Source organism: Rhipicephalus microplus, chromosome 3 (genome assembly GCF_043290135.1).
Source record: "Rhipicephalus microplus isolate Deutch F79 chromosome 3, USDA_Rmic, whole genome shotgun sequence".
In the NCBI taxonomy this organism is placed as follows: domain Eukaryota; kingdom Metazoa; phylum Arthropoda; class Arachnida; order Ixodida; family Ixodidae; genus Rhipicephalus; species Rhipicephalus microplus.
In genome coordinates, this window is record NC_134702.1 from 197,356,538 (window position 1) to 197,365,322 (window position 8,785).

Genomic DNA, 8,785 nt, shown 5'->3' on the forward strand with positions numbered 1-8,785 from the left:
TCAGTTGTAAAGAAAGACTAAATATGACCACTTGTGCTTAAACAACCTTTTAAATACCATGGACGTGTACAATGTTTCACATCGGTCATCATATTCGACATATTCACCTTATGTATTATAACGTGCCTTAGGCACTCCCTCAGGCTTAGAGGTGTAGCTAGACTCTGGCACCCTCCCCTCCCCTGAGTTTTTTTTTTCTGGTGGCATAAAGAATAAAAAGTGACCATTTTAAGGAGATGCTGCAAATCAAAATCTAAAAGCCCATAACCCCCACCCCCTACCCACCCTGAAAACAACTTCTGGCAACGCTTCTCGTCAGCCATACCATTAAATTTTCTTGGAATGCAGACTAACGCATCCCAGAGACATAGTTAAGGGTATTCAGTAAGATGGAACAATAGCTACATTGTGACGGCTATATTCTCACTTGGGCTTCTTTATCATAACATTTCGTACAGACGAAGCGCAAACTGAGTGGATTATACAAAATAGGCAGCAGATTTCAGTATGCCTTCTACATCATTGTGGTAGAAATTACTCTTGACGAGTCCATCTCAAGTTCAAAGCACTAATATCCTCCCGCGAATTGCGTTCTACACAATATAAAAGCATGTGGGCACTGTAGACGTTTACGACTAAAGCAGAGAAGACCCGTAGCGGCCACTTCCATCAGGGCACATGCGATAAGGTCAACTCGCCATGATGGCTGCCGGCTACAAACAGCCGTCTTCTTGGTTATTGCCGCGACGCTGATTTCTCGTTTCCGCAGAACAACAGCAGAAAAAATTACCGAAATTAAGCATGACTTTTCAGAAAAAAAATTGGCAGATCGCAGGTACAGTGCGAATCGATGATATGCAAAGCACGAATGAGGAAGGTTGATATATCACTTTAAAATAGGCACTACTTTACAAAGCGGACGTAAATTATGCTGTAAATGATTTCCATTTCAATATTATCATGTTCGGATGTGTCATTTACCTTCGTTGTCTATTCGCGTCCCGTGATACCAAATTTTGAATCACGTGATGTGATGTGTGTAGCTAGCGAAACGGCCGCGAGCACGCTACGAGCATGGCTCGTAGTACTGTTTTACATAAAACTCATATTAGGATTGTCTTTGTTGGACGTGTCATTTACATTTGTCATCCATTCACGGCACGTAATACCAAATTTCCTATATCTGAAGCTAGTGAAACAGCTCCGAGCACACTTTGAGCATAGCATGTAGTTATATTTTACATAACATGCATATGATGATTATCATGTTTGGACGTTCCATGTGCTTTCACCGACTTTTCAAGCCACCTGATACCAAATTTGGTATCCTTATTTATTAATTTTATTTTACTCACGGGTCCCTAACAGAAGGGACATTACATGAGGGGTGGGCATACAAGAAATGGGGAAAGGCAAAGTTGGATGTGCAACAAAACAAAAAACAAATATTAGGACATAGCTGAAGCGGCAGAAAAAACAAAACAAAAAAAGAGAAGAGGGGGTTAACAGGGGGGTAATATGTGGAGCTAGCGAAACAGCCGCCAGCACGGTATGAGCGTAGCATGTAATGCTGTTTCACATGGCACGCATATCATGATTATCAAGTTAAGACGCGTTATTTACCTTCGTGCTCTATTCGCGTAACGTGATGCCAAATTTGGCATATGTGGAGCTAGTGAAACACCTGCGAGTGCGCTATGAGCGTAGAATGTATTCATAGTTTGCATGACACGCTTGTATCATTAGCATGTTTGGTCGTTTCTTTTACCTTCGTCGTCCATTCACGTCCCGTAATACCAAATTTGGTGCAAGTGAAGCTAGTGAAACGGCCGCCAGCGCATCATGAGCGTAGCATGTAGTGATGTTGTTACATGACACACATCTCATCTTTATCGTGTTTGCACCAGTCTCATACCTTCGTCATCCCTTCACGTACTGTGACAACCAGTTTCGTAGATGTGAAGCTAGCGAAACGACCGCGAGCGCACCATGAGCGTGGCGTGTAGTCATGACTAGTCATAACATAAAAATTATGACAAGTATGTCTTCATTTCCACGTTAGGGTCTGTCACTTATGCTTGCCATGCAGTGCACCTGGTATGTCATAAACTCGTATGTCATACCATACCAGTTTTGGAAAATGTAATGTGAATGAAACCATCACAAAGCAGCAATACCATGAAAAGTAAATCATAACACTCATGACATACATGTATTATTTTCATGTTATGACTAGTCAACTATGCTGTTCATACAGTCATGTTATGCCATACGAATTTTGGTATTTACATCATTATTATGACGGCCAGAAGAGCTAAAACTAGTAAGCGGCAAAGACAGACAGACAGACAGACAGACAGACAGACAGACAGACAGACAGACAGACAGACAGACAGACAGACTGACAGACAGATAGATAGATAGATAGATAGATAGATAGATAGATAGATAGATAGATAGATAGATAGATAGATAGGTAGGTAGATAGATAGATAGATAGATAAATAGATAGATAGATAGATAGATAGATAGATAGATAGATAGATAGATAGATAGATAGATAGATAGATAGATAGATAGATAGATACGCTCAAAGTCGCCAAAGATTCCTTAGAAATGCTTCGCATTTACAAAACGACTTATTGCCTTCCTCTGCAATACTCAAGCACATGCGAAAGCACTATTTCGACACTTCGGTCCACGTTGTTACTAGTAAATACATAGCCACGCGCCTTCAGAACAAATTGTAATAATAAATAAATAAAATGGGGGATTGGGCGATACGAGCCACTGCAGGTCGCTATACAGGTTGTCTCAAGTATCCTGTCCAATAATATTTGAAATTTACAGAAAGAAGGCATGTGCGAGCTATCTAAGGTGTTTTTTTTACTGTGGCAAAAGGCATCATTACATGTGTCAAACAGTATTTTTAGTAGTAAATATATAAATAAAAACATTTACCTTTTTAAACATTGAAATAACCGTTCAAGTCAAATGGGCGAATTCAAGTTGTTCCTGAGAATAGCCCTTAGCCACATTCGAAGTTTTAAACGCAGATGCTTGTGATCATTGCGGCAGCGATGAAACGACAAAGCACGTTCTCTCTCACTAGCCGTGCTACAGCGCGCAAAGACAGCTGCTAGCTGCTGCGTTAGCTCGCTTTAACGACAGATCTTGTCAGAACAGTCAGAGCTTGTAACCCGACATGATTTGTCTTCACACAAAAAATCACATAATGCCTTATTGAATGTTTTGCGATATAGTGGCCTACTAAATAGGCTATGCATACCCGCGCACTTTTTCTTTTTCGGTAGTCTATTTCGCTTTTGGCTTTCTTTGTCATCTTACTTATCCTTTCTCTTAGTGCAGGTTAGCAAGCCGGATGCACCAGCTTTTGGTCAACCTCCTTACTTTTCTGTCATTTTATTTTTTCTCTCTCTCTCCCTTAAAAGGCAGGCACTGGTAATCAATGGGTAGCGATGAAATTTGGCTAATTTAGCTGGCGAAACAGAAACCGATGCGCGAGACGGCGCATCTATCATTCAATTCGAAAACGCCCAGTTTCCCCCGCATTTGGGGAAGAGGAAAAGCGAGCGTCGATAATTGGCATCAAAGCAAAGTGTCTAGTTTGATGGTTGATGTCGCCGAGGGAAGCAATGCCTTCATTGATAGTGTTTTCGAAGTTAATGGTAGCTGTGCTGTTTGGTGTGCTGGTTTTAGTTTCCCCTACCAAATGGGCAAGATTTCATCGCTCCACGGTGATTACTAGAGGCCGTCTTACGAACATCTCAATGTAGCTATGGACCATTCGCACGAAGGACTTGAATTTGCCACTTGATTTGTCAGGTTGTATCCACTGGTTATAAAGTAATTGTTTTCTTTTCTATAAACACTGACGTAATTTTGGTTTGTACACGGGTGAAGATGCCTTCACGTGCAGTACATTTAACGCCACCGGTAGCCCGCAGATACCCGCTTTTGTTATCTTTAAAGAATATTTGACACACTTCTTGAAGCACCCAGTATATTAGCGTGACACAGAGCGAGTGCGTTTTGGTTGGTTCGTTGGTTCCTCAACACCTTGGTGCCAACCCACCTAGGAGAATAGACCATGAATTAGACAGTGCCTTGCTTTTTTATTTAATTCACTTTTCAGTGCGTTTATTGGTGTCTTTGAATGAAAAGAAACAATGTCGAGCAGGCGACCAAATTTTTGTTATGGCAAGGAATAGCGTTACAAGTCTAAGTGAGTAATTGAGGGGCCTGTGTTTCCCAAGAAAATGTAAAATACTGAGAGTATCAATGACCACTTCACCAATGACGTTTTCCGGGAGTCCGAGGTTACTCCGAAAAACCAGCAACGAAATGACACCCAAGTTCTGAATAAACAAGCTTGGTGTGACCAATCTTGTGACGTCATAGCGGTAACCGACTCAACAAGGTGGCTGTCACCGGTTGCGCGGCAGGAATCAGATCGCAATTTGTTTTCAAAGACGGTAGTCTGCTTTGGGACACATAAGCGCAAGTTTTTTGATTTAGCTGAAACCTGGGAGGCGAAGCTCGCCCTCGAGAACCCGGAAGACCAACAACAACTCGTCGCCAAGGCCAAGAGGGCAGTAGAAGCCAGAGGGTTTCTGTATTAAGGAGCCCTCCCACCTCAGGGTGACACCGGGCATTCCTCGGGGCACTGTTTCAAAAATAAACGTTTACTTCTCTATCTCTCTATCTCTGTCTGTCTGTGTTTCTGTTTAAGTGTTTGTCAATAGATTCAGCCACTCGGAAAACGTTTAACCCCGCTCCCAATGCCCACCGTTCTTGGTCTTGTATCTGCATTCTAACATGTAAAAAATCTCAATAAAAAGCAAATACTGCCCACATTTCAGGCGCCCCATCAAACGTGAGTATTAGGTATTGTGTCTCTTTTTTAGAAAAAAAACATACATATGTGTAATTCTAAATACCACGGTATTTATTACTGCGCACTGGAAATGCGACGCTAATTCCGAAAGAGAAAAAAAAATTGCTCAGGTGTATTTTACGCTGCGCTAAAACCTCATGGTGCTGTCACCTACCAGTAGCTCTGCTTTCTAACAAACTTTTGTTTGTTTTCATTGACGCCAGATGACGCGTTAGTTCCCGTAGCAGTGATAATCGCAGGGGACTTGAATTTAAATCGATGCGCAGAAGCAATTGAAGAGAGCGTAAGAGGTGACAAGAGGGTTGCAGTAGGGACGTTCCCAGGACGCAAGCTGGAAGCAGTCATGAGGCAAGTGAGCGCAAAACTCAAAACGACAGCTGATGTACGAAACCTTGTGATAATTGCAGGTCGTTTAAACGATGTCTTAAATGGAGATACGGCAGGACTAGAAACTACACTGGGGAAAGGGGTCGATGATATGCGCACCACCTCTCCTCAGATACAGGCGGTGATATGTACGATACTGGAGGTACCGGTGCGTGATAGCAACCTGCAAAGAGCGGCTGTCAACGCAAACCAAGAGATATGGTGGGTGAGTCGAGAGAAAGGTTTTGAGGTTGTGGAAATAAGCAGAGAGGTGCATAGGTGGGGTGATTTTCAACGAGATAGAATTCACTTCGATGGGCGGCTAGGTCATGAGGTGGGTTGGCGACTTGGAGGACGCACAGTAGCTTTTTTTTTTGGGGGGGGGGCACACGAGCCCATCGATGTGCAGGATAGCTAGTAATGAGGAAAACAACCAGGTAGACTTTTTGACAGGTGGTATGGACCGATACGATTCCAAAGTGGCACCAAAATGTAAGACAGGTACAGTCCGGGGCAGAAGTAGACATAGCCACAAGGGCCGAGCCCATTCAGGCGTTGGGTATATTACCACGCAGGGTGACAGGAATATGCTGAAGTGGGAAGAAATAAAAATATAGCTAAGGGAAGAGAGGCCGATGTTATACGAGTTTGTAAAAACACATCTTAGGCACATGGAACAACCTCCAAACTATCCGGACTACGCGTAAGAATATTGTATTAGAACAGAAGGTAGCAGAAAGGGGGTGGTATTGGGGCATTCATTCATAAAAGTACAGACTGGCAAAGGGTCAAGCAGGAGTGCAGGGAACATTTATGGCGAAAAGGGAAAGTGGCAGGACAAAGGACACTCCTTGGTGGTGTACTTGTGGACGGGAACAAAGGCCAGAGAGGAAACCTGGGCAATGGTGGAGTGTATATCAAAGGACATTGACGAATTAGAAAAAGAGTGCGAGATAATTATACTAGGAAATATGAATGCGCACACAGAATTTATAGATGAGTATACCGACCAAACTGGCAAAATGATCATAAATATGTGTGAAAGGCACGATCTCAAAATGTGCAACAGTACTGAGAAGTGTGAAGGATAAATAACATGGGAGGTGGGAAAGCTGCAGTCAACGATAGATTAGGCACTGAATCACATGGAATGTATCATAGGCTCAGGGGAATGCACATAGATGAATGTGGCTCCAGAAGTCTGGGTAGTGATCATAATTGTATCAAGCTAAGGTCAGGAAGAGCAGTGAAAGTGGGAAGGAGACAAGATGAGCGACTACAGGAGAAGCTTTATTCAGAAAGGCAAATAGAAATCGCTAATAAACGAATTGAGAAAGTAATCACTGAGGATAATAAAACAGTGTGGACTTACACGAATCTAATTAAACTGTTTGAGCTAGAGCTAACGAAGGCACGTGACAAGTCACCCCAGAAAAGGAGACACAAGCCCAAGACTTGGTAGGATGAGGAAGTTAAGAGCCATAGCAAATGCCAGGAAGCCTCTAGGGAACACAGACACGCTAAGCAGTGGGGTGGACTGACAGACGACATTGAAAGAAAATGGGAAAAGTTTCTAAGCTGTAAAAGGGAAGCATTCCATCTGATCGATAAAAAGATTAGAAGAAAGCGGGCTCAATGGCTGGCAGAAGTACATAAAAAGGATAGAAATGCAGTTGCGAAATTTTCGAACCATCTAAACTCCCTAAGAAATGAGACGAGCCTAGAGCAGAGATTTATAACTACAGCTCAAGGTGCTGGGCTAGAAGGGGACGAAGCTGTTTAAAATATAAGAACAAGGGTGACAGAAAATTTTTATCAAAGTGCCTTATGCAGCACAATACACAAGTATGAATGAAGTGTCGCAATGGCTTGAATTTCACAAAAAGAAAGGGAAAGGGCTGAGACGAGGGTACCTAGTAGTACATCAACAGGCGCAGATGGTACTTCAGTTATGCTGATAAAGACATTGGGTCCGAAATCCAAGCAGACTTTCAGAGAGGCAGTGAGCAAAATATTAATCGATGGTGAAGTTCTCGATGAATGAAAACTTCGCAGGATGAGCATGATCTATAAAGGAAATGGGGACAAAGCTTACATAAACAACTACCATCCTATAACAGTAACATCAGTTGTCTACAGGCTGGCGATGCCGATTATAAAGGAAAGACTGTATGAATGGATAGAGGATGAGGGGGTGCAGGGGGAACTGCAGAATGGGTTTCGGAAACACAGAAGGTTGGAACACAATCTGTTCTCACTGATGCAGTGCATCGAAACAGCCGAAAAGGAACACAGGCCCCCGTGGCTAGCATTTTTAGATATCAAGCGAAGATACGATAGCGTGATTCAAGATGACTTGTGGAGAATACTGAACACACTAACTGTTGAAGATGGAGTTACGAATCGTTTAAAGGATATCTATAAAGGTAACAATGTAGTTATAATGTGGGAAAACAGGTATCCAAGCCCACAGAGCTAAAACGGGAGCTTAGGCAGGTGGGTCCTCTGTCACCCTTGTTATTGATGATGTACCTACAAGGATTACACGCAAGTTAGAGGAAAGTGGGCTCAGCTTCAACCTCTCTTTTGCCAAACAAGGAAAACTCATTCAACAGGTACTACAAGTATTGATGTATGCATATGATATAGTGCTAATGGCCGACAACAATGAAGATTTGCAGAGTTTGATGGACATCTGCGGTAGTGAGGGAGATGGGTTAGATTTCAGATTCAGTAAGGAAAAATTAGCAGTCGTGATTTTTAATGATAATGAAGGTAGTGAGCTTAGAATACAGGAGGTCACGCTGGAGATGACAGATACATTCAAATATCGGGGCGTATGGATAAGCAATGGGGCCCAGTACATAAGGAAACACGAAATATACGTGACGAATAAAGGTAACAGGAATGCAGCGGTGATGAAAAACAGGGCACTGTGGAATAAAAATAAGTATGATGTTGTGAGAGGAATATAAAAAGGGGTCATGGTTCCTGATATGACGTTCGGAAATGTGGTCTTGTGCATGAGATGAGAAGTTCAAACAAGATTAGAAATTAAGCAATGTGGAATAGGTAGGCTTGCCTTAGGAGCTCACCGGAATACACCAAATCAGGGAGTACAAGGTGATATGGGATGGACATCAATTGAGGTCAGGGAAGCTAGCAGCAAGGTAAAATTTCAGATGCGATTGAGATAATTGGGGGAGGAGCATTGGGCTAGGAAAATATTCAGCTACTTGTACATAAAGAATGTCGATACAAAATGGAGGGAGCGAACCAGAAAATTGACTGGTAAATACTTAGAAAACAGCAGGGGCCAAGCCAAAAAAAAAATTATCGGTTAAGAAAAAGGTGAAGGAAGATAACACTGATATGTGGAGAATCGGCATGATTAAAAAGTCCGCACTAGAGATCTATCGAACTTTCAAGGATGAAATTGCCAAGGAAGGGATCTATGATAATACTCGGGCTAGTTTTCTACCGTTTCAGCCGAGAATGAAA